Source organism: Apteryx mantelli, chromosome 9 (genome assembly GCF_036417845.1).
Source record: "Apteryx mantelli isolate bAptMan1 chromosome 9, bAptMan1.hap1, whole genome shotgun sequence".
NCBI classification, from domain to species: domain Eukaryota; kingdom Metazoa; phylum Chordata; class Aves; order Apterygiformes; family Apterygidae; genus Apteryx; species Apteryx mantelli.
In genome coordinates this window covers 3,874,133-3,890,374 of record NC_089986.1, presented here as the reverse complement: position 1 = coordinate 3,890,374, position 16,242 = coordinate 3,874,133, and positions in this window count along the sequence as shown.

The window sequence follows — 16,242 nt, the reverse complement described above, 5'->3', positions numbered from 1 at the left end:
CGGTGTCTGCACTCAAGGGCTGCTCTGTGCTGCAAGACCAAGCGCAGCCAAGTGGCAGCAGCTGGGACCTTCACTCACAACCCAACCAACAGCACAAGCTCATTCAGATTTTGAAATCAGTTCACTCCAGACAAGTTTGAGCCCTCTTTGCTTCCCTCCTGTGATCAGAACCAAGAACAATTTTTTTCAGGTTGGTTCGTGCTTGTCCGTCAAGTATTTGCAGCAGAAGAGCTGCTGGGCTCATCCAATCAGCAAAATGGTGCAAGGTGACTCAGCTGGCAAGTCACAAGCAAGTAGCAGAGCAGGAATAGCAAATGCTTACACAAAATTAGTTCTGGTCAATATAAGAATTTGAAAATTTACCCAAGACAATTGTCAAATAATTTCAAATAAAGAGTATATCTGAGAAAATAGTTCTCTGCTTGTGAATATTCTCTACATTGATCAGATAACTCATTCTTATGAATTATGTATTCAGCTGCACTCTTAACATGAAAAAAAAGCGTTACTGAATTTGTTTCATATGCCAGATAATAGACTCAGAATATAGAAAAAAAAATGCTATGACTCTAGTGGCATCGAATCGGCCCATTAGCATACATTTTTTCTGGTATGTAAAGCAGAGAAGGATGGACAGAGGTTGCTACTGAAAAGTTAGAGTGTGATTCTGGCTCCACCGGCTCCCATAGATCAATGACAATTTAAAGAGGATCTTGATTTAACTACAGAATGCAAGGTTCAGTTTGAACAGCAAAAATATGTTTTAATTTTGATTTACAATGTAAGTAAGTATCGCATTTTCATATTGTTACTTTCAAATAAAGCCATTGTTTGCATATACACATCAAAATTAAGACTTAAATATGCAAGGTGAACAACAGCAAAGTGAAGTATTTAAGTCCCTAGAATAACAGACACACTCTGATGAAGAATACTCCAACTTGAAAGAGAATTTCTTTTGAAGAACTGAAGATTTTGTTTCTCTTTTTTAACACTGAACTGTACAGCAAATGACAGGTTTTGCAATGAAAAGAAACAAGCATAACGTAAATAAAACTTCCAGTCGAGAAAAAAAATAAAGTGTTTTGTTTTACACAGGCGTTATTAGGGTTAACAAACATTTTTTCTGGTTTTCTCCTCTCCCGTTATTACAAAGAAAACATGGTGGTCTGAGGTGGACAACATCAGCTCCTTTCGTGAGGCAGGGTACAAAATGAGTGTTAAGGCCTTGAAGTAAAACAGCGAGAGATTTCCCATGGGCTTCGAGGCCCATTAATCTCCCTGTCATTCCTATCCAGCTCTTTCATATCTTCCTTAGACTTGGTGACAATGGAGGGCCTGAAAGGCTCCAAAGTACCGTCACTAAAATAACAGATTGCAAGGGCAAAGCTCAGCATCCTCCTTGCTCCAAATGAAATCTGATCGGGAGAGTTTCTTAAAAACTCAGTCTTGAGAACTGTACTCCAAAACAGCATGAGAGAAAAACCTTACTTTTATTTAGGTGACTTCTTCTGACTTCGGAGAGAATCGCAAAACCTGTGACAAGCCCTTGCACTTCCTCAGCTTTAGTGGCTCCACACAGTAATTTGGGAATCACCTCTCTGAATGTGTGCCTATCTCCATTTATCAAGGTAACTGCAAAATAAAATAAAAATGTATTAAAAGAGTGTTAATCAGTGGTGTTCTTCAGACATTTATATTATTCTTTAAGTTGCACCTTCTTTTAACCAAAGGTAATTCTCAAGCATCCGCAATACCTATGGTTCGGCAAGGGGGGACTAGTGCAGACAGCTCGCCGTGCACAGCCTCTCGCATGGTTCCCTGATGAAATTTTGCACCCTGTTCCCACGTTAACTTGTTCTATCGATGAACAATATGGTTGCTGAGGTTTCCCACATACTTATTATATGGAGAAAAATGGGGAGATATTTGGTAGGATGCTCTTTTCTTACTGGTTTACTTTAAAAACTGTATCTTGAGAACAAAAATCTAAATCTTGCAATTTTTCTTCAACTGCAAATAATGAAGCTAAATGACTGGATATTGCAGTAGCCTTTAGCTACAGTCAGATTTTATTAGGAGACAGTTCACGACATACATAAAAAATTATTTAGGGTTTAAAAACAAACCACTTGGAGATGTATGGAGTTCCTGAATCTGTGGAGGAGAGCATCTCCGCTTGCAGGGAGCTGTTAGTCTTTGAAGAAGTATTAATGTGGCAGAAAATTGAGTACCTTTGTCCCCCCTCTGGAGTAAAATCTATCCTGTATAGAAAAAAAAATCAATATATATATTTCTTTTTTCAAATCACAGTTAGCAAATTAGATCCACATTTCTTTGAAGGAAATTGCTTTAGTGAGTAGCGTCTCTATCAAACGAGATTTCAAATATCTTGTGTTTCAAAGTTTTTTCATGGATGCTTATATAATGCAGTTACTATATAGAAAGAGTTATCCTTGGTACTGTATTTGTTGACAAAAATTTAGAGGTATCTTAATAGCATATTTCACATTTTCAAAGATATTTTGACTACATATGGTTATTTGTTACAGCCTGGGGACTTCAGATGTTAGATTTGACGTGTAAACAGCTGTGACTGATGACCAACTTATAAAACAAGCGATGTACAAAAATAACCATATTTTCCACAGCCCTTGCTTACAGACTGTGGGATATGAGAAACTTTAACCAAACTCACTGATATTTGAGAAGATGTAAGCACCTCAGTCTACAAAAATGGCAACACTCTTAGAAAAAGGCTCATATTATTTTAACTGTTGAGTGATAATCTCCTCATGTAATGAATATTTCGTGCTGCCAGGCAACCTAGAGGCACTTCAAAGAGTCTCAAAGTAAAGAAGAAGAAAAAGAAGAAGAAGAAGAAATTAGGTACCATTTTCTGTGTATTCTTCTAAGATGTGAGATCATTTTCAGCAGTTCTAGGATAGAAATATGGACCAGACCAGCATAAACATAGAATTTGGTTTATCAGCCAGCCTGTGCTGGGGTCATGCAAAATCCTTGTGCCACAGATCCAGGCCATACAAAAGTGGTAGGTAGCTTCTGAGACACTTTTCTTAAACAAAGAAGAGCTTCTCACTTCAAAGTGAGTTTGTGTTATTACAGATATTTCTTCCAAAACTACTCTGGATTGCATAGCTTGCATTTAATAGCTTTATATCTGAAAAACTCTTCCTTTTTCCTTTGGTAAGTGGGTCAGAAGATACCATGCAGAACACCCTAGAGGAAGCCTTAATTTTAGCGCATCTAGGGGCAGGGTGGTCATAGCAACAAATTGCACTGGTTTAAATGAGCCCTGCAAACTTGAGTTCCAGTCTGAAAAAGAGCTTAGCAACACATTTAATTATAAAATTCCTCTTTTTCCCTCCATTGCCTCTGAAATCGCACCTCCAGCTGCAGGACTTGGGCGCTCGCGTGGCCAGCCGGTGGCACGGGCACCTGAACAGCACCTTGAGATGGTCCCTCGTCCCACCGCTCTCATGGTGTCCACCCGGAGCCGCGGCTGGCATTACACCCAGTGCAGACAGCCTCCCACTTCTACCAGTTCTGGGTTAAATAATAATCGACTGCAAGATCCTGTTTATGGGCCGGATTAATAATGTAGGAGTCCTTAGGAAAATTAGGTCTTCGGTTTCCCAGGTGTTCGGCTTGTAAATGAATGCCATTAATCCCACGATCCGTCCCCGCGGTACAGGGTCAGCACGAGGAATTTATTCGGGGCGAGAATTAAGACTCTTGCCTGCAGGGACGGCGCAGAGGAGAGGGCCTGGTTTTCTCCGCTTGCATGGGGTGAAGCGGCAGACTAAGCCTCTCATTACCACTAATGGCTCCTGCAGCAGGTTAGTGAGCAAAGCACATTCATCGGGGGGGAAACCGTCCCCTCGCTGCACATTATGCTCAAGGGCCAAACGCTTAAAAGCATTTAAGGTGCTGAGGGAAGTGGCATGGTTTGGAGCCTTATTAAATAACCTGAGAAACTGTAACTCACCCAGGACTCCAAAAAGTTTTCGTCTCTAAAGGAGGTTAGCAGCACTGCCGCCTCCAAGCTCCCGCCTCCCTTCCAGCCCCTGCTCCTTGGGCTCTTGCATTAATGCCACTTACCAGGATGCTATTCTATTCCGTTTAGGGGGGGAAGCAGATAAGGTCAGGTACAGTTACATTAAATATCAACAAGCTGGCACCCCGCATCCATAAAAACCTGACAACGGAGGTAGGGACTGCATTTCTCAATCCTGTTTGCAACAGCACAGGACTTGTTTTCATTGCAGCACCAGACTAAGAGAAGAACGAATATCCTTTGATGTTTGCACCAAAAAAATTCTCCACTGATATCCTAGGCTGCAATGCACGTTTGCTGAAAGCCTATCTATTTCACAATAGTTTTTATTAAAATGACTTTACATGAGTTGGAGGCAAGGAAGGCAAGTGAGTGAAAGGCTTGCAATCTCGCTAGGCTGTGTCCTGCAGAATATATTGGGAACAACTTCTTGAACCATCAAATAATGTTTTATAGCTTCCAAGATTATATTACTTCTGCTTGTCAGTCACAAGTACTGGGGAAGAAAAAAGAGAGCACTAGTAAATAGAGATAAGAGGGATTTATAGGGACACACAATGAATATATATGCAGGGAATGAAGAAGGGTGTGCATACCAATATATCAGAAAATGTTTTTAGGCATTTTAGTAATATCCCAAAGTATTATTTAGTAGTATCCCCCTAAGAATTGTGCTTATCTTTTCTAATCTTTCTTCCTCCCTAGTTGTTTCCCTTTTAGTTTTTTTTTTTCCTTATTACAATGTTTGACTAAAAAGCCACATGTCCTTCTCCTATCACTGCACCATTTTCCTTTTACCTGGATATTGTATTTCAGACCACTTTAGAAAAACTGTTTTCAGCTCATCTTGCAGTTGCCATAAGCAAGAAGATGCCTACAAACAATGACAGGTTTTGTAATACGTGTTAATAGAAAAATCTGGACTTTGCTGAGGTCTACAAATAGAAAGAGTTAGAAGCAAGGCATCCTACAGGCATCCTATTTTGGATAAATGAATTTGGAGCTCAGTGAAAAGAAGCTGCATACCTTCAAACAAATGTGTCTAGTGTCTCCTCTCAATTTTCTGCACTACACCAAATACAAAAAAAGTTAACTAAAATTGAGAGAATAATAAGATATGTTAACTTTATTTTAAAAAGTAGAATTTTCAAAAGCACTCAGTTCTAGTAGCTTTCAATATCTCTCAGCTTAGGAACATCTAAATATCTTCCAGTGGAAGTGCTCTATAAGGAATATATAAGAAATATAAACCTAGGGTGAATACGTTTTTGCAGATCCCTTAAAAGTAGCCTGCAAACACCCAAAGAACCACACATCAGTTGTTGAAAACAACTGGTCTAATTCTTTTCTGGCTGGTGTCAATCAATATTTTCAATGAGATTAGACTTAGAAAGACTGAAAGCCTTATGAAAATCCCACCCCCGCTATAGCAGAACTTTCTGGATTTAAAAGCTATCAGTACATTATTTCCAAATAATTCTTCACGCAAATAGAGCCTGTTCCGTCCATTATTACATCCAGTAATTTAGTGGCTTCCTTATTAATGTAGATTTCTTATCAGCACGGTAAGGAAAGCAATTTCAAAATGTCATCGGTAAATGAGTTCCAGTGTATAAACATATCACTAGCATAAAATCAGCCATAAGCAAAGCCAAAAGTGTCTTTTCCGGTCCATAAAAATAATGGCTGAAGTTGTTCCTCTTGATTATTTAAGCCCAATTGGCAGTGGTCACCCCATGACGACCTTCAGGTACAAGATCTTTTTCTCTGACTTATCCACAAAGCAATATGATAGCTCTTGAAGGAGAAAATAGGGCATTCAAAATTGAACTTAAAAGAAATAAAGGACTGAGAAGCTGGAGTTCTGGCTCAGGGTGAACTTTATTAACAATCAAAAAACAAAACAAATTCTTGAGAAATGAAATCTGTAATAACTTTCAATTTGCACACCAATTATGGACTGAGTACAGCTTGCCGACAAAGGTAGGCGTTATAAGCAATTTGGAAAAAATTTGAAGTTACTAAAATTTTTTATTATGTTTTTACTCACAAAGAAAAAAAATCCACTGAATCACAATTCCATGAACTTTCTGTATATACATTTCTATTATGTTTATTTTCATCTTTTGTATGTTCTTCATCTCTGTCCTCCTTCCTCTTACTTGCATGTTTTTTCTGTACAGCTTTTCTTACCCTCATTTTACTAAAAAATGTTCAAGTCACAAAAGAAAGGCCATCAGGACTTAATTTTTCATTTTCCAGATTTTCATAAATACAAAAAAGAACCTTTTTTCCCCACAGGAAAAGGAATCCTCTTTAAAATGTACAATACACCTATACTTGAGCAGAGTGGCTTCTGAATGAGGACTTTGCTGTTTGGAGCTGTGCTTTTCTCTCCTTCATTTAAAACCACTTCCTATCTCCGGCATGAATTACTTTCCTATCTCTTCAGTAGGTGGCATGTAGGCTGCTGGCAAAAAATACATCTATTTGGCCATAGCGGATTTTGTCAACGCTTGATCTATTGCTTACTCTCCCTCTAAAAAACGGTGGTTCATAGAAAGTTGATGCTGTTTTTCATTACTGAGGCATTGCTATACTTAATAACAGGATTCTAACATGTGTTCTTGATGTCTATATCGTAACACTTACAATTCAGCCCCTCGCATGGATATAATATATGTTTACCAGCTTTCCTGTGATGCTCTAGGGAGCCCAGGCCTAGATACACAGCCCACGGAGGCAAATCCATGCATACACATAGATAATGTAAACTAAATATAAGGGGAAGCTGAAATCTTCTATGTGCTGTTATATTACTCGAACATGAGAAATATTTACAAGCCAAAGGATTAAGTTCACTGAGCAAATGTATTTATAGTAGTCGCATTTCGTTTGGGTTGGGTTTTGTCCTTAGGCCAATATAAATCTGAAATATCTTCCCTGCCTTAAGCGCGACTACTCTGGATACAGCCCCGCAACGCAGAACAGAGTTTGTCCAGCCGAAGACAATTCACGGCACAGTTTGCGCATGAAAGATTTAAGGGGCTCGGCTTTGGATAAATTGAAGCTAAATCTGTATGAGAGCTCTGGGAACCAAAACTCTTCAGTGAAGGACAAACACTTCTATTATTCGTGTAGCAAAAAAACAAAGCCGGAAAACGCAGAAGAATGAATGCGGCCGTTCTTTTCCTTGCCGAAAGGTGAGACATGGTCTGCCAGCGGCTCCCCAAGACAGAAGGGAGTTTCTGAAACACCAAGAAAGCAGTGAAGTATGTCGCAAAACCAGTATGCATCTCCCTCTTCCCAAAGAGGCATAAAAACACTACGAAATCACTGCAGAATCTTTTAAAGACTTTTCACAGAACGGTTGGCTGAGGTTGGAGGGCACCTCTTGGAGATCATCCGGTCCAACCCATTTTCCTTACTGCTCCTTCTTCCTCTTGTGTTTTAGAAGCTGTGCAAGGCTCGCTCAGGTGCCCGGGGCTTGTTTTTGGCTCCCCGCGAAGCACAGGGAGGTTATCGGTGCGAGGAGGTACCTGCGCTTTGGCTGCAGGGAGGTTTGCAGACCTCCTCCTGCTTCCTCTCCTCGGAGCATTTAATGCACGTGGGCTGCGAGCCCAGAGATCTGCTACAGCACTTTCCTCAGCTGTGCAGTCAGTGCATAAAACCGGTCTGATGCAGAGAAGGACCTGGAGAGGAGGAAAGCAGAGGTGGCTCCAAGCCATCTTCAGCCCACCTCATCCTTTTATGGATGCATGAATATGAAATAATTGCTATAGGAAAAAAAAAAAAACACTAGAATTTTGCAGGTCAGCTCAGCAGATGTTTCTTGTTCTTGTAAACAATTTCTGAGGCACATACTGCATGTGAAGAGCTGTAAACGGCTCTCTACTGTGAATCAATGCCTCTCAGGCATGAAAGATATATTGTCACAGGATAATATCTCTCCCTCTTCTGTTTTTTTTTTTTTTTTTCAATACTGTCAAAACAAATGCTTTGCTCGAAAGCGATTCTTGCAATATTTTGGGTTCCCACTTGTTTGACAAAATATGAGCAAGTCAAAATTAAAGAGATTTTTCATCACGGCATCAGCTCCAGAAAATCAACGTGAGCCACATCTCCGATCGGAGCGCTTTGGTGCAGAGGGAGAATGATTTCCTAGGCAGGGAAAAACGGCCCGTCCGGGGCTCCCGCCGGTGAGGCGCCAGCGGCAAGCGTTCAGGCTCAGGGCGATAACAGCACCCCTGCTAAGCAGCGCGAGAACAGTTTTGCTGCTTGTCAAAGTTAAGGGCAATCAGCGCTGAAAAGGTTTATTAGGGCGATTCGCCCCCGTGCCGCGAGGGCAGCCAACCCGACGGGGACGCGCGCGGCCTCGGCTCGCGCACCGGCTTCTCCCGTTGCCTCCACGCCTGCCGCATATTAAACGCAGAATTCACGAATTTATCCAAAAAAGCAGACAAAAAAAGGGATGCACGCATCTCAGCATCCAGAATTAGGCTTAAGTGCCAGTGATAACGATGAACAAAAGCAGAAAGCATAAGCAGGTAGAAAAATATAGACTCGTACAAGAAATTATGTTGCAGTGAGAAGACTAAAATATTAAGACGCCAGTCAAACATGTAAAAACAACGATTCAGTGTAAAAACAAGCTGCAAACTAAAGAAAATGTGCTTAACCAAATTATCCTGCACGTGGTCATTTTTAAAATGATATTAAAATATGGTAATCATAATATAAATTAAAGTCTGTAATTTTAGCAGATGATTACTAACTGCACTAATTAAGTGGCTTTAATTGACTCCATCGAAGTCGAGAGACAATTCACATATATATTGCTGCAAGACTCATGCATATATTGAGTAATCATAATTTCTGCAAAGTAACTTTAAATGAGTTATCCTGCAGCTTTTATGATCTAGATGGCTGTTTTCAGTCCATGAATTGCAGATCCCAGGGGTCCATGGATTACCACCGAGGCACTGGAGGTAACTAAGAGGAGCGTGTTTACTGTCAGTACGCTTCCCCTGGAAGCTTTGAAGGATCCAAAAACTGAGAAAGATAAAGAAGAGGGAAAAGGGGAGTATAATTTTTCTGCTTTATTACTGCTTCCTAACTTTCAGAGCACTTTCAAAATATGGAGAGATATCTTCTTGCTTTCCCTCTGAAGAATTTTTGTTACCTTAATTAAAGGGAAAGGATATTAAAAATTAATTTTAAGACACACATCCAACACACATTTTAGCATGTGCAACCATTACTTCTAAAAACTAATGTCCAATTCTTTTAACTTTCCCCAATCTTATTACTGAAAGTGGACTATTTCAACGATAACTTGTTTTTTAAATAGCCTCAACCACACACACTATCAAAAAAAATAATAATAATAATAATAAAAGCCATTCAGTTACCATCCAGCAAAATTTTTGATAACTGAAAACTCAGCCGTACCGCAGGAAACGCCAAGGACTCTTGTTGGCACTGCCCAGTTGCCTCTTCGCAGAGGCTGCGATATTTCCCGTTCAGGAGGGCCGAGTTGTTTCAGCTTAACAGTAGACCTTTCCCATGAAATCCAGTTCTACGCCTGATTTGTCCCAGGAGGTGTCATTTTGGACGTGGGGGGAGCAAAAGCGGGAAAGGTGTCACACCAGAATTATGCTTTACATTCCCTGTTTTAGCCCCATAACTCCTTAGTTCAACCTTGAAGGCTGAAGAGAGCAATTAGTTCCTACCCTGCCTGTAAAATCCACTTTATGGATTTGCAACCAACTTGTTTATTGTCCTTCCTTTTCTCTAAATTGGATATGTTCTGCTTTCCCACAGTCCTAAATTATAAACTTTTCACTCTTTTATCTGCGCTCGTGAACTCTCTTATTTATCTTTCTTTGTAGAAATACTGCGTTCCAAAGCTTAATGTAGCATTTTAAATGTTGCCTACCCAGTCCAAAATTGAAAGCACTATCTTTTTTCATTTATAGCTGATGTTTTACAGGTAATCAAAACCTCAGAAAGGGGATTACTGATCTCAAGACTTTTAAAAGCCTTTGTATTAGAGCAACTGCTTTAAGACTATTATAACTCAGACATGTGAAGAAGCTGAATTAAGACAAAATGTCCATAAAACTAGCTCAGGCATTTCTGAATCTTTGAACATTTGCCATGACAGCCTTAGCATTATATTAACATACTTATTTATATTTATTCCTCATGTGCAGTCTCCCTTAATAAAAAGGAGAAAAAAAATAACTTTTTTTTTTTTTAATCATAGCTATCATTTACTCTTATTTTTTTTGAATACCTTTGCTTCATTTTTTCCTGAAGATATCCAGCAAAACAGTATATAGTCAGTCTCCTATAGTACATTTTCTTTGTCCTTTTCTAAAGAAATTGAGGAAATAATTTAATCTCACGTCTATTTTTCCTCTGTTGAATGCTACCCTGTTCAGTTCCATAATATTCTTTCCCCTTAATTATTCTTTCGGGGTGAGGAAGGAACAGTGAAATTATGGTCACATTATGTTTTTGCATCTAGATTCATTTTAACCTTCTGTATTATATTGTATATTTTCATCAGGCTCTTATTCTTGCCTATGATACAAATATGCATAAATGTTCCTGAAAATAATACACTAGACGCTGACCTGGAGTATGGCAAGCGCTGCATACACAATTTTCCATTGAGCTGTCAAAGACTACCTGATTCAGCGTAACGTGAAACACGAGCCGTCGTAGAAGGCCGCAGAAGAAAGCGCCCCAAGGAAGCCTGGAGGCGACCTCGCAGCGTGCCGGTCCCTCCTCGGTGCCTGGCCAGGTCACTGGGACTGGACACCAGCTTAAAGAAGAGCACGTCGTCTGGTTTTTCTTTAGACGGGGAGATGCAATTCACGTGGGTCAAGACTAGCAAATATGAGAGCATTTCCTCATTTTCATTTACTGGTCCTGTAAAGTCAAGGTATTGGCTACCGGTGTAGTTGCTGCTGTGAAGAGCTCTGTGCCGTCTGAGATGAAGCTTGTAGAAGTGATGCATCTGCACCTCAGGTCATGATGCTTGGTACACTGGTACATGCATATGTGTCATTACTTCATTTCTGCCCAAATCGTCCCAGGTGAGTGGTGCAACAGCGGCAGAGCCGTGGGTCATGCTTCCTTCAGCATCAGAGTCAACTCATGGGAAACGACAGTTCAGCAAACAACTAAAACAAGATAGAGACCATCAAGAAAAGACCTGAAGCAATTAGGATTTGCAGCAAAAGACAGCAAGAAGAAATAAATAAATATATGCAATATGCAGAAATCTGTTCAAAATCTGCCAGCCTGATGGAACTTGATATAAATCGATATCACAGACAGTAATATTGCAGTTTAAAACTCGACAAGGAAAGTAGGTCGCCTCTGCATGGTGCGGGGCCCAGGTGTGCGCCAGCGTGATCCCCGCCAGGTTCACCTGGCTGCTCACAGCCACGGGGGCCAGGGAAACCACCTGCAATGATCCCGTCGCCAGAGGAATTCTCCTCGAAAACGCAGGAACACAACCTTTGCTGTGGTGGGGAAAAATCAGGTCACGCTGTGTCCATGAAACGTATTCTCCTATCAAATAAAAATAAAAACAAGAGCGTGGCGTATATCAAAACATCCTCCTAAGGCAAAGGAGTTGAAGCTTTTATGCAGCCCGCTAACACTTTCTATCCTACGAACCTGAAACAGGATTATCAAGGAGAGCCCTACATTTATTTATTCTGTATTTTGTAGTCGCTAATGCAGCCGCTAACCCTCTTCGCTACAAAGCAGGACTTTGCACCACCTCTGTACCCCGCACGGCTGGTGCCTGCATCTCATTCTCCCCTTCCTCCAACTTCTGTGCAAGGAGCAGGTAGACTTCACCTGCATAACGGAGACAGGTGACAGAGCATCTCCTGAGGTTTCGAAAGCTAAGCACTGCAAACCAGCCTGCTGGCCATCATAAAAGTTTTTGCTTTTTTTCTTGAGAAGGAAAGAATGGTTGAAAAAGTAGCGTTGCTAAATTTCTACAGTTAGCAGGAGAACTATTGCTTCAAATTTGTTTTGCTTAGTGTGCTCTTGTTTATAACTCCCAAAAGCTTGTTTGTTTTTTAATTAAGGAAATAATTGTGTTCGAGTATAAGGTTAGTGCCTTTATTTGGAGGCATGGACACTGGATTGTACGTTATTTTGGTGTATTGTGGAAAAAGTGTCAAGTTGTTGCATTGTTTGGAAATTACCAGCAGAGTCTGAAGGCTGTGAAGGGCTCCCAGGACCTGCTGGGCTCCAGAGCTATCAAATGTGAACATGGGAAGGAAAACACGGCATCAGTACAGACCCAGCATGCAGCAATATTTGCTACGTCTCCCCTTGGTTGTAAAATTGAGATTTTGAATGTCCAATAGTACACTTTCTAACTCTTCCTCCCAGATAGTCTTGGAGAAACATTAGAACTGCTGCATGTCTGAAAGAGTAATCAAGTCAAGATCAGAAATAAATGAAGGTCGGTTCTTCTCATCCTGAAGAACAGGACCAACACCACATCCAGCTCTTGGCAAGCTTATAGAAGCATCAATTGGAACACACCTCAATAGAATATTTTTGTCACCTATAAAATAAGAAAAAGGTAGAATATATGCATTTCCCATTCTAACTGCAGCAAAAGAACCTCAGCAAAAATATTAATGCAAATGTGTGCAAAACATCAGTTATTACTAGTTTTTTATACTTGATTCGATCTCTCAGCAAGCAGCTCCATTGCTCTTTGCCATCCACATGTACGTACACGTAAGTACACAGAATTACACGTGTACAGACATGCATGCACTTTTTCTGCACCACAGACCAACCTTACCTCTTCTGCATCTTCAAAAAAACAGGTGATGAAGCAGAAAAGATGCTTTTGCAAAGCCACCGTGTTCTGGCTCACTGCATTTTGCTGTTTTTCAACTGGATGTCACTTCAGATTACCAAGTGCTGCCCAAAGTGCAAGAAAAGCCCCACAGACCAATTTCTGCACTTATTTAATACTAGTGAAATCACTGTCACTGCATGAGGTACCAGTACAGATATAGTCCTAATATGTTTAGGGTAATATACATTTGAAAAATTCATCATTTTTCTGCAATAGGAATCCAAGCATATTCTGAACTAAAATAAACATTTATGAAAATTACTGAAAGACTCGAGGATTCATATGGATACACTAACACTGAGCTAGATATGTGAAGTTTCGCTAGGTAATGAATAAAAAGGTACATGAACCACATAAATATTTGATGGGTGAGATGAAGTAGGAAGACTCGATGTAGGGTAATCTAAAGGGGTGTAACTTAAAATGATGTGAAGAAATCTCTGACAGAGAGATGTATTAGACTGTGGAACAGTCTCTCTCAAGGGAAGCAGTACCAACCCTATAATTTAGATAACTTAAGATATCATTGGATAAAACACAGGAAAAACTGCCACATGCAGCAAATATTCCAGTATTTGAGGGGATGACCTAGAAGAAAAACTGTGGCAAGAGTCATATCTCTACTTCCAATTCCCTCGTGTGGTCTACAGCTCTATTTTTCCAAAAGGTATAGGAATTTCACAGAGTGCAACAAAAACGTCTCACCTGTGGGGAAACTTCGGTCACTTTTATAAAGGATGATCTGCTTAATCTCGTCTTTGTCTCTTTTTTCCCCCCAGTAGTAGAAGATGCCATTCAGAATAAGGTCTAATTGAGCTGGTTCCACCAATATAGATAGCCCACGGCTTCACCAGTAATGCTTCCATTTGTGAATAAATTTCTTTAACTATAAAATGTCCATGGAACTCAAAAATGGTTTGTAACTACCCGTTACGAAGCAGCGAACAGCAAAGATTCTCCAAAACCTTCATTGTTCTTCTGTGGGATGCTTCACTCACCACCAAAGACTCAGATGGTTTTTTCACCTCTGTAAGTGGATAACCTAAAAAGTACAGATTAATAACGAAAGTGAGAACAAGTACTTTTCTTGCGCTAATGCCCATGTTTTCAACCAGTTGCAAAAACTGATGCAAACTGAGGCATCTTATTACCTTTTAGCAGTTTCTACAAGGCTTCATTATTATATATATAGATAGATATTATGTACACATTTAAATATATATAATTCATAAATATATATATATACACACATACACACGCTATATATACATATATATATTCACATGTATAATTCAAAGCATGCAGAGGAGAGGATTCTCAAGCCAAGCTTATTGAGATTCAAAGTACAGCAGACATTTTCTCTCATCATATGAACTACAAGAATATTTTGAGGCAAATTTGCATCTCATAGCCAGGGGCATCATTTGCAGGTGACTGAACAATCAATTAAAATAGCTTCAGTGCTTTTTTTTTGTAGGTTTTTCCATATAACCAGGTCACTGCTGCTTACTCACATGGTTAGGGGCATTTTAGACATTAATAACACAAAGTTTTCATAAAGATTTTCAGTCCTGTCTTATGGATTTGCATACTCTTTTCCCCAAGCTGATGGAGGACTGAGCATGCAGATTTCGAAACACTGTTGGCCTGGTTAGTCTTAGCAGTATTATAAATCTGTCCTGGTGTAACAAATTTTCTACCATACTGATTAAAATTTACAAATTTAATGCCGACCACGTAGCCACGCTAAAATGCACCAGCAGCTCCTTCATAGCCCTCGACCTTGGAGTCTTCACGCTGCGAAATGAAACCAGAGACAAGTCGGTAGAGCTGAGCCAATAGTCCTTGGTCTGTAGCTGCCGGAGGTTTAGGATAGTCCCGCTGACCTTGCTCAGCCTCACCAGGACACAATTCCTGGTCCGCCTGTTATTGGTAACCAGGCGGCTGTGGGTATTTGGTAAGCACGGCTCTTTGCTCCCATCGGTGCCTGATAACTAACTGACTTTTCTTAGGTTAACTATTTTTAGTTGTTGCAGACAAAGGCTCTTATGCATAGCAGAGCTCACTGTTCAGCACTTCTGCTATTGAGCTGCATTTTTTTTTTTTTAAGGTTAGCTATTCAATCGTGGAAAAAGAACAGGTTTGTCACTGGTGCTGAGGCAATCACCCCCCAAAACGAATAGGAAATGTTTGGGGGGGTTTTCCATAAACTATTCAGCAGACTCTTCTGAGCAATGACTGCATTACCTCGAACCAGGATCAGACATGACTTGTAGATTTAGGGCTCAATTCCTCCAATAATTTAGTTATTAAGCATAATTTGAGTAGTACCAGCCCAAAGCAGCAGAGTAGCTTTCTATTAGCAGCCAATTGAACTTTGTGACTTTGCGTGTACGTGGATGCAAAGCACGGGCACAGTCGTGCCCTGAACCCGCCGCCGAGCTGGACCGCGTGAGCGCAACCTCGGCCGCCCCGGGCAGCAAGGGGTCACTCGCCCCCCATCGCCATTCATAAGTTGTCCAACAGCAATCATGTTACTGCCAGCAGCAGCAGCAAAACTGCACACTTGGCATAGCCCTTACGACTGTTTTCAGCATGCATACGGTTTTCTTGACTTAGGATGCAATCTGTCAGAGTGCATTAGTACCCCCACCTCCAGCGTTGCGACAGTGTAGCTAAGGTTCAGTTATCATTTTCATTATAAACATTCGCAGTGGGCTGGAATAATTTGTTGTAGAGCATATCAAGCTGTCTGCTTGGATGCGTTATGTTTTCCCTCCATACAATTGATTTAAACCCTATAAGACATTTTTGTAGAGCAGCCAAAGAAAAAAGGCATCTTTCTCAACAGTTATTTTTTTTTTTAATAGTTACACTTCAGGGGGAAAAAAAAAAAAAAAAAAAACAAGTTATCCACCCTTTTGTACATAAATAATTATTTGGCAGTTCTCACAAAAGTAATTAAAAATAAAATCAAATTCTGTTTATGTAGGTTTCGTCAGTAAAACATTTCAGGTTTTGGATATGGAGATAATAAAGTGCCTCACAATGGGCAAAAGTGTGAAATCACCAAAATCACCATAATATAGCATTTTTAGAAATATAAGGATATAAAATCTACCTTCAAAACGAGACCAACGAATGTCAAAGTAGATATATTTTACAGAAGATAATAAAAGAGACCCAATAATTCAGACTCAAAACACTACAGTTCAGCACCTGAACGTGCCAACCTTCACCTAACCCCTCTGAA